At 37.8% G+C, this 14,694-nt stretch overlaps 1 protein-coding gene across 7 annotated transcripts in view; it reads right to left on the minus strand.

The window, feature by feature from the left end:
* Positions 1–14,694, minus strand: part of Anks1b (ankyrin repeat and sterile alpha motif domain containing 1B) — an 854,565-nt gene that overhangs the window by 772,016 nt on the left and 67,855 nt on the right. The window lies entirely within an intron of this gene.

Raw genomic sequence — 14,694 nt, forward strand, 5'->3', positions numbered from 1 at the left:
TTATATATCATAACATCAATCAATCACATGACTGACTCACTTGTGTATCTTAGTAAGCCGGCTGACTTTCAGCCTTCTTACCACCTTACATTTTGGCTGTACTAGGCCAAAAATAAAATAATTTAATTTGAGTTTGAAAGTGAAGAACGTCAGTGAGAAAGACATAAATGAATGAAGTTTGTAATGGGGAACAGGACATGAGAATGACCCAAGAAAATATGTGAACAGCAACAAATGAGAAAAATCTTATGGTTTGTCAAGAATTAGTTTATCCATAGAATACAATGAGAAGGCTGATATGAAATATTTGAATGGAATAGGAATTACTGTAAGAAATGCTTTATGGAGGCTGCCAAAAGCAAACCCCACAAAGTATTTATGATACATATGACAGGGATAAATAATACCTTTAAAATTTTACAAGTAGGTTACATGCCGACTGTACACACTCACTCTTGCTACCTCCCAAATCTCACTAAAGTGACTGTAACAGGTTTATAAAAACTCATCAACTATGAGACAAAGGCAACAAGATAAGCAGAAGCGGAGGAGCAGTACCAAGAACACATGTGGACAATGACAGGCGACTTGAGTAAGAGACAGGGAGGCATTAGCTAACAAACACGAACTTGGAAGGAAAGCGGTTGCACTGTTGAATAGTTGGGAGACTGACAGCTCCTGAAGCTATGAGTGAACGGTGTTGAAAAAGGTTCTAAACTCAGTGTCTGAAGGACCACACCTCAAGTCTAACTTCTCCACAAGAACCCCAAGTTAACGTGTTTGTGGTAAAGGAAGACTCACAGCTGACACACTGCTTCCCAGAAGTGCCTCATCATCTATGATAGCTAGACTTATATTTCATAGGTAGAGGACAAGAAATGCACCGCCATAGACACTAATTTTGGCATGGTCTGGATATGGTTTATCGCCTCCCAAACTCGTGTTGTAGTTCCATGCCCACTGAGAAGTATTAGGAGGGTTGAAATTTTATCCAGACACAGAGTCTGGAGGTGGGGGCTTGGAAAGGTGAATGGACAGGTTCGTTAGGGTGGAGACCTCTGACTGAACACTGGTAGATTTTCAAGAAGAGATGGAAGCAAAAGGAGACACATACATGCTGCCTGTCTCTTGACATGTGTGTTGTTCTGCCTCAGGACTCTGCCAGCAAGACGACCATCACCAGATTTGGTATCTCAATCTTATACCACAAAAATGAGCCAATATAAACCTCTTTTCTTTAAAGGTTACCTAGCCTGTGCTACTGAGTAATTGGTACAGAGAAGGGACAAACAACCTTCCTGAGAATGATAATCTATGACAAATAATAAGGAAATGGTAAAGTCGATGTTGTTGTCAATATCATGAAGCCGACCCCCCCCCGCAACTGTCCAATAGTAAAACGTTTCTTAATGTTTCAGTTACATGCAAACAAGGGTTGTCATATATTTGAAGAAAGCTAATAATAAAACAAACCATTTTTATTACATTTTCCTCAGGGAGGTAGAAGATACCCATGAAATAAGAATAGAATAATACCATCGAGTACATGCATTCATACATAAGTAAACACATACATGTATATGCATGCACATATAAGTACAAACATGTACTTCAGTGGAAGAACTAGAAAATAAATCTGATTAAATTCCATAACAGATAGAATAAAAAAGAAATTAGAAATTAAGAAAAATAGGGACATTTTTAAAAGGCCCCAAACTGTAACAAGGAGAGTTTTCTAATCATTAGAAAGAGAATATAGATAAGAAGATCAAGGAAATGATGGAAGAAGCTTTTCAGGAATGAAAGAAAAAGTCTATTACCAAAGGCCCTGCTGAATGCTCAGGGGGCTGAATGTTAAAAACACGTATGTATAAATTTAAAAAATAACAACAAATGCTGGTATGGATGTGAGGAAAGGGGAACACTTAATCACTGTTAGTGGAAGTGTAAACTGAGGCAGCCACTGTGTAAGTCACTGGGGGAGGTTCCTCAAAAAGTTAGATACAGATCTACCACACACATTCTGGTTGTTTCATTCTTGGGAATATACCCAAAGGACTCTATATTCCACTAGAGAAATATTTGCTTATCCATGTTCATTGCTGCTTTATTTACAATAATCAGGAAATGGAAACATCCTAGATGCTCATTGATGGATGAATGAATAATGTAGCTGCGATATGTTTACATAATGGAATATTATTTAGATGCTAAAAATGAAATTATTAAATTTTCAGGTAATTGAATAGAGCTGGAAACATTCAGCCTGAGTGAAATAAAATCCAGACCCAGACAACCAAACATTACATTTTTGCTCTCATTTATAGATGCTATCTTTGAATCTTTAGATATTTGTGTTTTGTTTGAAACACCCACAGACATTGGTAAGGGATCCTGGGGGGGGGGGACTTTTAAGAGAGGGGAGATAGAATAGAGTGGCATAAAAGGGGAAAGATGAATTATGGAACAGAAAGGATAAAATGGAGTGTGGAGTGGGATGGCAGGGTAGAGTCGGGGATACTAGAGGCTTCAATGCCAGTGCTAGCTTTTATAGTGCTATATGGTGCTATGCATGCTGCCAGAGAAGAAAACTGATCCTGAATTTAACCCAGCTATGAATACTGCGAGCTACAATAACAACCTGCTTGATAAGATATACCCACCGGTGCAATATTGGCATGAAGGTAACGGGCGTAACCAAGTGCTTTCTGCTTGTGTTTAACGGCCTCATCCACAAGATGGAACTCACACTTGGCACCATGATCAGAACTAGGAACCTGTGGCTAGACAGATCATAGGTCCTAGGGAAGAACCGACCATTCTTTTAAGTGGACATAGGATTTAACTAATTACCAATGGTTTATTATTTTACCTATAGATTAGTGCATCTCTCAGACATCAGCAGAGAGGCTTCTTTTTGCAGTAGATGGTAATCAACACAGGGACCCACGCGTTATTAAGATGAAGAGAATAAGAATGGCAGAGTGCTCAGCTCTAAATGGTTTTCCTGTAATACACCATCTTCCCAAGACTCGGGGACCATGGGCAATGGATGATTAACAAGGAAATCATTTTCCAGACACAGCGGGGCAGTTGTACATACCACTGCGACAGTATACGCCCTGTGAAAGCCCAAGTCAAACACAATCCAAGCATGGAGCAAGGAGGTAGGCATTAAGTCCCACCCCTAAAAGAAGAGCTGCTGGGAAATTCATTTTCTTTAAACATGTGGTACCTGTGGATGCCCACGTCCAAGAGTATATGAGTAGCACCAATGGGACTCTGTGTTTTTTTGTTTTTGTTTTGTTTTTAAAGAAGTTGGGTATATAGGGAAGGGAGTAGATATGGCAGGAGATGGGGATGAGTATGAACAAAATACACTGTATGAAATTCTTACAGAATTCATAAGAATATTCTTTAAGACTTTTTACAATTTAAAAATTAAACTTTGTAAAGGTCTTCAGAATGCAGTGTTCAGTCCAATACTGATGGATCGCCATTATTAGAGTTAGTAAAGATACTCAATTGTAAAGTTAAAAATGTTCTTTTCTTCCCATTATAAATGAAATTGATTTTCCTACACCCACATTTTAGCTTTCCCTTTATCAATTGCCAATAGCTAGAAAATAGTACAATTAAGCAGTCTCTTAATGAATTAGTTATTGTCTCACATTATTCTGAAAACTTGCTATGTGGCTTGTAACATCATGGGACCGTTTTGTGTTAATTATTCTTATTCACAAAACAGCCCTTAAGGCAAACACTATTTTCTCTTACTTTATAAACAAGAAAACCAAGGCAGAGAGAACTCGAGTAAAACCCAAAACTGGCAAGTGGGGAAAAAAAAAAAAAAGAGTTTAATCCTGAATCCCAGACTGAAGACCTTTCTTGATTGCAAGATTACAAGACCTCTTGTCTTATACATAACCTTGTAAACAGCAAGAGATAAAAAGAACTAGGCTTATGTACTGTACTTTAAACAAAATATGCCTATTTTAATGCTTTTATTATATGATGATAACTCTGGGAACATTTTGCCAATGAAAATTTCTATAATTTGGTACATATCAACCCACAGTTTCTTAAATACATATTTATTAAATAACCAGTAAGAGGTGTTTATCACACCAACTTTCTCACTCTGAAGACCAGACCCTCTATCTTGCAAAGTCTAAAACATTAATCTAATGTATGGAGGTAGGAAAAAAACCATCCTGAGTGAAATAACTCAGACCCAGAAGAGCAAATATTATATATATATTTTTATACATGGAAGTTACCTGTTAAGTCATTGATAAGCAAGCTACAATCTGTATAACCACAGAGGTCAGGTAGAGAGTAAAGGACTAGGGGTGTGGACCTCCCTAGGAAGGGGAAGTAGAATATATAGTTATGAATGGATGGGAAGAAAGAGAGACTGTAGTGGGAAAAACAAACTGGGAGGGGGAGGTAAGAGGGACTGAAGAAGGGAATAGAGGGAGAGACAGCAAAACTACGGGCCATTTGAAGAATCATATGGAAACCTAATACAGTAGAAGCTTCCTATATAGATATATGAAGATGCTCTAAATAAAATCGCGAAATAATGGAGGAGACAGAGCTCCAAGTGGACATCTCTGGTCACCAAATGAAGCTTCTGGTCCCAGGAATAATTGAGTTGTTGGCCAAAGAGGCTCCAGGGTAATCCCCAAACAAGCCAAGTTATTGCCAAGGCTATTGATGGTAAGGCCCTATTACTGAAGACAACACCCACACAACTCACTGAACATGGAGAAGCAGAACCGGTGCCTGCCTAAAGCCCTCACCACTAAGGACTAGTATCCATGGTACCAGAAGGTACTCTGCATTCTACCAAAGGAAAAATGTAAACACCAGCCCAGCTATTAACCCTTCTATCTACAAGAGTGACCTGCCTCCAAGATATGCAATAGTGGCACAAAACGTGTGGGAGAAACCACCCAATATCTGATCTGAGTTAAGGCCCACTCTGTAAGATGGAGCCCATATCAAATGCTGGTTGTGTGGGCAAGAAGCTGAGACTAAATAGGCCAGGATTCTAGGGGGAAACCAAATACTACTGTTGGCTAAAGAGGCACAGCAATAAAATGTCTCCTAACAACATTCTGCTATAATCATAGATCCATGCCTTGTTTGGCCATCATCATAGAAGCTTCCTCCTGAAGTACATGTGAACAAATACAGAGAGCCACAGCCAGACAATGTGCAGAGAACAAGGGAACTTTAGAGCCCTAAAAGGATGTCTCCATCAAATCCATCCCCTCGAGGCTTAGGGCACTCAGTGGAAGAGGAGGTGGGAAGAATATAAAAGTCAGAAGGGATGGAGGGCATCAAGGACTCAAAGACTTCTAGACACAACAGGGAAGGCACACATATGGACTCACAGAGACTGTGGCAGCATGCACAGGGTCTGGGTGGGTCTGGACCAGATGGGGTCCTAGAGCTGAGAGAAGTGGACACACATCTCCATCCCTAAAAATGATAGTCACTTGCAAATGAAAACTAAGTTTTCTCACTGGGGAAACAAACCAGTCTTAAGGGTAGACCACCATCCCCAAACGTAGATAGCCAACACAAAATGAACTCAGCAGCATCTTTGGGGATTCTTTGTCTCTTAATGTTATGTCCGGATATTTTTTATCCTATCTTACAGGTCTTTTGCATATATTTTATGGCTTCCTGTTTGGGGTTCTTAGTGGGATTCTTAGTGTGTGAACATGTGTGTCTCTGTGTCTATATGCATTTCTTGTGCTTTTTCTTTGGCTTTTCCTTTTTTGGTTGTTTTGTCATATTTCAATTTGTTTGTTTTTGAATTATCTTATTATTAATCTTTAGATGCCTGTTGGTTTTTTATCAAGAGACAAAGGAGTGTGGATCCAGATAAAATGGAAAGTTTAGAGGAACCGGGAGGAGTAGGGGGAGGCAAAACTCTAATCAGAATATACTGTATGAAAAATCTATTTTAAAATAAAAAATAATAATTTTAATCTAATAGGAACTTGTTGCACACACACACAAAAAAAACATTAGTTGAAAATTTCAAAGGCATACCCTTCACCAGTGATTAGTTTATTGGTTTGGCCATCAACAGGAATCCCACACGACACTATAAAATGTTATATACTCAGCTAAAATCTGTCAATATTCATAAATCAACATTTTACTTCATTGGTTATTTCCTGTTTCTGTATTTAATATATTCAGTTACGTAGTTAACTTCTTCCTTATATATCTTCTCTTTAAAAAATTCTGTTTATACCTCATCCTTGTTCATATGTCTCCAATTATTTCCCACTGAACAATGAATAATATGCAAATAACTCAATTTATCTTAAAGGTTCTATGGCCAAATTATTCTTTAGCTTTTTTTTTCTCAGAACTGGAATTGAAATTAGAGTTCCTGTTTGCTGAGCAAGTATTCTTTCATAACACAACCACTTCCAGACCCTTTTTCTCAAAATAAAAAAAAATTGTTTTGCTTCTTCTATCTATTGTTTGCTGTTTGTTAGCAGTTTAGTATTTCTAGATGATTTGGATTCTTTTGCTTCTTTTTTATTTATATTTTTATTCAGTATATTTTGATCCTGTTTCCCCCTCCCAGAATTCCTCCCGGATCCTTCCAATCTTTCTACCCATCCAACTTTCACTGAGTGCCCAGACTGGCCTTACACTCATGTCCTAAATATCTGGGATTACAAATCTGTAACATCAATTCTCTCCTTTAGCTTTTTCATCTATTCCATTATATTCAATCCAGACTATAGTCAAGTAGAACTGTTTAGCTTTGCCTGATCATGCTCCACACCCTTCTCTATGCCTTCCACCTTACTTCTCTATTCAGTATATAGCAGGGGTTAAAAATATGGCTTCTATAATTAGACAGTTCTGGATTCAAATGCAAATTGTACAATTTTCAGGAGATCTGGCCACTCAGCCTTGCTTCACTTCTTCATACAATGAAAAATAACACTCAACAGCTCTTTTTCCTCATAATCAAATGAGGGAATAGACAGAGTGCTTGAAACATAGTAGCATTTCAATAAATATTAACTATTGCTTTAGCTAGTATTTTCTTATAACCCCATTGATTGAAATATAGTTCAGATTCTGCCCTTTATATAAAATATTCCAGATTTCTCACAAACAGAAATTACATCACTCGGTCTGCATGTCCATCATTCCTTATGCAAGCATGTGTATTATGGCATCTCACATATACCATGAACTAAGAAATGGCACAGTGAGAGAATGCGTTGGCTTCTTGAAGTCAAACAAAAACATGTTAAGTCCTAGCTCTAGACCTAAATACTAATAATCCCTTTATTCCTCAGTTTCCTTACTTGTCAAAGTAGGTACACTGATAACTCCTACTTTTGTAGGGCTATATCAGGAAAGGGTTACTTCCCTGATTAGCATGTAAAATATTCATCACTGGTTGTTTTATTATCATTATCATGAAGAGTTATATATGCACACATTATGCACTAGCATTTACACACATATTTAAGTGTGGCTAACTTCCCTGATTAATTTTAATTTATTTAAAAGAAAGCACAGTCTTTTCCATTTTGAGATCATGTACAATGTGCTGTTCCTAATAAACTTAATAAATATTTATTAAATGAAGTACTGGATGAATGAACTATTATTTCAGTTTTACTACCTAGAAATCTTATTAGGGGCTGTACATAATTGTATCACAAATATCATGAGTGATAGTTCAGTTTTAGTTTTTATTAACCATTACAAGCGGCTATAACAGAAATCAGGAAACATCAGTGGTGTAGCACTGCCCTCTAAAGTCAGAAAGGAAATCTGCTCTGTAAAAACTGTATTGTGAAAAAAAAAATCATGTTTTTAATTCTTTGAGAATGATACAACATTTTGATCCTATTCACTCCCCAGCTCCTCCCAGATTCACACCCTCCTCCCTACCCTCCACTTTGAGTCCCCCACTGTTTTTTTTTTTTTAAGAACAGACTATACAACATCGAATGCCCTGGTCCTTCGGTTTTACCGTCTTCCACCCTCCTCTTCTGAGACAGGCCCTGAGCCTCAGCGGGGGCTGTCAGTGTACTACTTGGGGCCAGGCACCCCATGCTAAATTGCTCTCTGCACTTTGCCCGGTCACAGCCTTGAGCGACAACCCCCATCCGCTGCAAAACGCAGCTTCTCTGATGAGGGATGGCCGCTCCACTGATCTGTGGACCGGCGATGGACGTAAGGAGAGGTATTCAGAATGCAGCTGTGGATTATATGGTTTAGGAACGTAGATGCTTCTCCTCCAGGTTCCTTAGCAGCCTTGAGGAGCTGGCTAAGTTTACAGTGCCAGGCATGAACTTCCTCCTCTTGAGTGGAAAGGACTATTTGAGCTATATAAAGGATACCTTGGAAAGTCTTTTATCAAAGCAAATATAGTCTTCAATGGATATGTAAAAGAAACCGTATGAACACACTTTAACACGGAAGGTTTCTTTGTTTCAAATGCCTTTTCACTTTTCACTGCATACCTGTATGTTTGCATTTCCTGAGGGGGTGAAAGGTGAAAACTCTACAGAAAACAGATTTTTATTTATATAGTCTGAGCGTGTTCTCTTTATTGGTTATCACATGATAATTATATGGAAGAAAGACTGAGAAAATTCTGTATTGCTAGGCAAAAGGAAAAGGAACCATAGTGCATAAATAGTGTGGGGAAACAGATTTGAATTCAATTAGAGAAAAATGGAATCATGGTACCAATATAGCACTGAAGACCTGAGATTTCCCTATGAAGTGTGTGTGTGTGTGTGTGTGTGTGTGTGTGTGTACTTGTGTTTCACATAAATTACATGTCATATAAAATGTATTTACCTAATTTTCTAATATATATATATATGCTTAATCATTTATAACATGCTTTCAGATATAGAGTAGTCCAATAAAGTAGGATAAGAATATTCCCTATTTTAAAAGTGAATAAACTGATATCCAAGATATTACTCGGTTTGCCAGTTCATCTTATAAGCAAAGCTAGTTTAGTTACAAACCCTGGGACTTGAGGACCTGTTCCCTTTGACCACATTGTAAAAGTAGGTTTCTAATCATTAGAAATCCAAACTAGAAGTCTGCATCTATTTGATTTAGTTAAAGAATGCGCAGTACAGAGCGGTCAACTCGGATTTCATCAAAAATCCCCGAGGAGAATGAGCACTAAATGACAACTTAGCCCTTCTCCTCCTCTATCAATATTAAAAGTTCTGTGAACGTTTTAGAGAAATTCACTGAGCTTGGCTTGGTTTGCAATAAGGCTTCGAACAGAAGGCGAAGTTTATAATTCGGAAGTGAAGCTATTCTTCCCGACAGGTCACATATGAGCAAATGCTGGTTTACTTTTGTAAAAAATTATTTAAAAAAAACTGGACAGTTGGTTGAGTGACCGATGCTTTACATCACCAACTGCAGTTTCTTTATTTCCACGGGGCTCTTACCCATTATTAGCTCTTCAAATTCCTATACACTCATCGTGCAGAGCAATCTCACCTTAGTGTGCATCTTCTCTCCAAACTTATACATCATCTTATTACACAGGAGAGCTTACATGGAATTGTTATTGTTTATCAGATCAAAAGAGGACAACAGTTATATAATAGCATGATATGTCACAATATTTTCTTTTATGCTGTTTTCAAAGTGGGCAATAAGGGACTGGGTGTGTGGGAGCCCGTTTTCGGGTTTTTCATTGCTTTACCCAGCATGTTCACATAGAGGATGATTAGGACCATGGGCCTGAGTGCAAGTGTCTGAGATGGTCTGCACTTGGCTGTGCTGGGGGAGGAGGTCTTTTGCTCCACCCCTTGGAGTCTCTATAAATACCCTGGGGCAGAGACAGTCGGGGCCTGTTGGAATAGGTTCCAGGCCCTCTCGAGGCTATCCTTTATTTTCTATCTGTTTATCTCCGCAATATTCTCTGCAATAAATCCTTCTATCTAATATTTCCTGTTGCTCACACTCAAGAAAACTCTGGGGAGCTGTGGGGTTGGTGGGTAAATGCCCCACATGGGTGGAAGCTATACTGATGAACAAGCAGTCACCATACTAAAAAGGCAGAAGACACATTGATCTTCAATACAGTTCTGAGAAACAGATAGCAAGCCATGGGGTAATAATGTTACAACACCAAATGTAAAGTTTTCATCATCAAAACACTGAGTGTCTGCTTATAGTTTTCTGAAAATTACTCTGAATGGCCACCTACACTACCCTTTAACGTGACCGTCACCATGCATGCCCAGGCTAGTGAAAACCACAGTGCTGCAATAATTATATCTTCTGAAGAACATAATTGCTCCCAGATGCATTTGAAGTTGGCCATGAATCTTTAACCACAATTACATCTGCAAGAAACAAAAACAAAAGAGTAAAATCAAGTCCTCACGCTGAGGTGTTCGCTGGGTCTACCTCCTAGCAACCATGAGCCAAATGATGTTGCTGTGTTTGTGATTACTCAAACTTGAGGGTTTTCTAGGGTTGACTGTATTTCACACTTATTGGCAATTACTTCATCTGCAGTAACTATAAAAGAATAAATTAGGAAGAACTATTTTCTTATATATAAAATGCTCAATTCCAACCTATTTAATCCTTGTTTGCTGTTTACATAGCTGAGATCCTTTGCCAAGCCACTTGGGAAACTTCAAACATATACTTGCTTTGTTATTTCATTTGAATACAATGAATTTGTATGTTGCTGTTATCTCTTAAAACTTTATTCAGCTTGACTTTGGCTTGATAATTAACTAATTTCAAATTTAGAAAAATCAGATTTGCATACAACATACAAAAGCTAATTTCAAAACTGCTAAGGTGATTTTAGAAACTTAAGTGAAAGTTTGGTTTTTAGTGAGACTGTACAAAAGGAAAAGTATGTAATTTTTGGAAGCAAAATTATCCTTCATGACAGGCTATTTCATTTGAGTCGATATTATTCTGCTAAAGATTTACTTTACTCCTAAAATCAACTTTATGAAGGTATTATTTGCATCCATAAGCATGTTCTCTGCTAACCTGTACTCTTGCAGAGTCTCCCCGGCTGCAGAATGCCTCCATCATCACTGTCCGGATTCCTCTACCTAATGCCCCAGGAATCTCTTCTCTGCTATTCTACTGGGTTTGTCTTTTTCTAAACCCCACAACAAAAATCATAAGATACACATTCTATATGAACTACTTCCCTTCAACATATTTTTGAGATTTGCCTTTACATCTTTATCTATCAGTAGGAAATTCCTATTTATTAACTATCATCAGCATCAGCATCACCATTCTGTGGACCTGGGGATTGAACCCAAAGACCTCATGCAGGCTGGATAATCACTAGCTACGTCTCCAAGCCACCCCTTAATTGCTTTGTAATAAAAAATAGTATTTTATCAAACGAATATGACAACTTTTGTTTACATAATCAGCCATCAGGCATTTGCGTTGCTTGGGGCCACCATGAAATAAGTTGCCATAAACGATCACCTAGCACACGTGTGTGCTTGTTTCTCTTGAGTAAAATATCCAAAACGTAAAGCCGTATCTTAAACTTTGCAGGAAACTATCAATATGTCTTTTTTCAAGATGTATGATTGTTACATTCCTACCAGCTGGGTATGAGATTGTAGTAGCTCCACATCCTAGGCAATACTGTATTTTATCCCCTTGGCCATCTCACGGGAGTGTGTAAGCATCACATGGCTTTTAATTTGCAGTTCTGTGGTGACTGAGATGCTAAATGTATCCTCCTGTGCATGGAGACCATTACCTGCTTTTGCAGAATTCTGTTAAATCATTCCCTTATATTTATTGGTTTGTTTGACTTTCCATTGTTGAGTTATATAAAGATTTTAACAGCTATTATATTCTACACAGATATCCGTGTGTTCTTTGGGCTGTATCAAAGAACTCTTTGGTTTATTCACAGCTGCAGATATTCTCCGATACTCCCTTCTGATGGTTTAAGACTTTTGTTCTTGTACTATGATCTTTGACCTATACCAAGCTAGCCGCCATGTTGTGCATCCTTAAAGCCTGAGGTTCATTTTACTTTTCTTATATGGGTTGAAATTGTTCCAGCCCCAATAGTTCAAAAGATTGTTTGTTTCTCATTAAAGAGCCCTGAGATTTTTCTATTTTGGTTTTTTATTTGTATGAGTATATGACGTGTTTGTGTATGTATGAGATGTATGGGTGTGGTTGTGACTGCTGGCACACATATGCTCTTGTGTCTGTCCTTGCCTCTTCCATATTTGAGAAAAAAAAATTTCTTTGCTGCTCGCCACTGCCTCTAAGTTTCCAGGGAGTCATTTATCTCTGCCTCCCCTCTCACCACAGCAGCACTGAAATTTCACATACCTGCTACTTTGTCCAGCTTTTTTGAGGGTTCTGAAGATTCAAACTCAGGTCCTCATGCTTACAGGGTGAATGCTTTAACCACTGAGAAATCTTCCCAGTCCCCTGCAAGGTTTTTTATTGCTGGTTTTTAAATCAACTAGGCAGCACTTGTCTTACAAGCAAAAGGACTAGAGTTTGGATCCCTAATCACCATGCTGAACTAACCTTATCTTGCTGAAATAGACTTACTCATGGTATATAATCTGTGAAGATTGCCTGGCTTGACTTGTTACTACTTTATGCATTTTTGATAGACTGTTCATGAGTGTTACTGATCCAGGGTTCTTTGTATGTAGGGGGTCTTTATTATCACAGTAATAGTGGCATCATACATTAAGTTGGAAAAACTCTCAACTTTTATTTTCTGCAAAGATTTTTTTTTTTACCAGTGAAACTTCAAAGCCTGAAGTTTCCCTATCCATTGTCAAAATGGTTTAAAAGACAAGACTATGTACTATAATTTTTTTAAAAAAGTAGATTTGTAATTATAAATCAATCTCTCTTAAGTTAGTATGTATTCAGATTCTATATTTATTAAGTAGATTGTAATTATAAGTCAATCTTTTTAAGCTAATATATATTCAGATTCTATTATTAAGTTGTTTTCATAATCTGTATAAGAAAAGGAACTGGGGAAATGATGTAATTACATTTTAATTTTAAAACATCATTAATTTAAAAGCAGATTAATTTAAACTTTGCACCAGAATTAGTTTAGACTCACCACAAAGACTTAAGTTTTCTTAATGGATTGGCAAGATCTCGCCAATGGGCTGGTAGTAATGAATAATTCTTGACACTGTCTGAATTTTTATAATAACATTACCCTGGTAATATTCTTTGCAGGGAGGTTTTTCTTTTCCTGTCTTCATGAATTTACTCTGTGTCTGTGGAGGTTAATATTCTGCTCTGATAAAGACAACTTTAGGCAGTTTCCAGCCTGTCTTCTCTGTACAGCCCCTCCTTTACATTCATCTGCCTGAAAACTGTCGCTGGGTGAGCCTGCCCCAAACCCTACACTCTGTACTTAGAAATTAGTGAACTACGTATCACCATCTCTGATTTCCCCTTACAGTCTTTTAGGATATTATATCTAGGCAGTAGGCAGGAGTATCTACCAGGCCTGCCTGTTCCCTTTCTCTTTAATTATTGTATATGGCCTTGTCTTTCAATGAAGTTTGATAATGGATTATTTTCCCCAGTGTTCTGGTAGTTTACATAAGGAGTTGTTCTATGCCATTATCACTATGTAAGTCTGACATGAATATTTTTAAAAATAAGACGTATTATTCATACATGTGTCTCCGTTGTACAGCTCTCTTCATTGCTTGCATTCTGCTGGCTAGGACATTTTCTTCTATTTTGAAAAAATCCTTTAATTATGTTAATATTCACTTTCCTCTTACCAAAACTCCACATTTATCACTTGAAATTAGTCATTTCCTTTCATAGTCATGCTTTTGCCAATTTTCCAATTTCTAGAAAAATTAGTCGCCTCTCACATAGTATTTGCTCAGTTATTTTTGCACCAATGACGGCAAACACTAATGTATCCTACAGCGGGGAGCAGGGGTGTCTCTGACTCTTGCCTGCTCTTGGGACTCTTTTCCTCCTACTGGGTTGCCTTGTCCAGCCCTGATATGAGGGCTTTAGCCTTGTCTTAGTGTACCTTGTGTTGTCCTGTTTGGCTGTTGTCTCTTGGAGGCCTGTTCTTTTCTGAAGAGGAAACGAAGGGGGAGTGGATCTGGGGAAGAAGAACGGAGGGACTGGGAGGAGTGGAGGGAGGGGATGTATTGTATAAGAGAAGAATCTATTTTCAATAAAGAAGGAAACAGGAAGCAGTAAATAAAAACTTGTTCTTTTTTTTTTTTTTTTTTGGTTTTTTCGAGACAGGGTTTCTCTGCGTAGCTTTGCGCCTTTCCCGGAACTCACTTGGTAGCCAGGCTGGCCTCGAACTCACAGAGATCCGCCTGCCTCTGCCTCCCGAGTACTGGGATTAAAGGCGTGTACCACCACCGCCCAGCAAACTTGTTCTTTTTTAACAGCAACCAAGTATCATATTAATCTGAACTTAATGTGAACATAATTTCACTATCACTTAAAAGAAGTTTATTTAAAATTATATTATTTATACCTACTACTTCAAACAAATTTATTTAAATGTCTTCTTAACTGTTCATTGATCAAAAATAGATAGGGACAAATAGTCTATATTATAAAATTACATTTGGACCTCATTTTGTAGAAAGTAATCTAGAC

The sequence above is a fragment of the Peromyscus leucopus genome, chromosome 18 (genome assembly GCF_004664715.2).
Source record: "Peromyscus leucopus breed LL Stock chromosome 18, UCI_PerLeu_2.1, whole genome shotgun sequence".
Taxonomy (NCBI): domain Eukaryota; kingdom Metazoa; phylum Chordata; class Mammalia; order Rodentia; family Cricetidae; genus Peromyscus; species Peromyscus leucopus.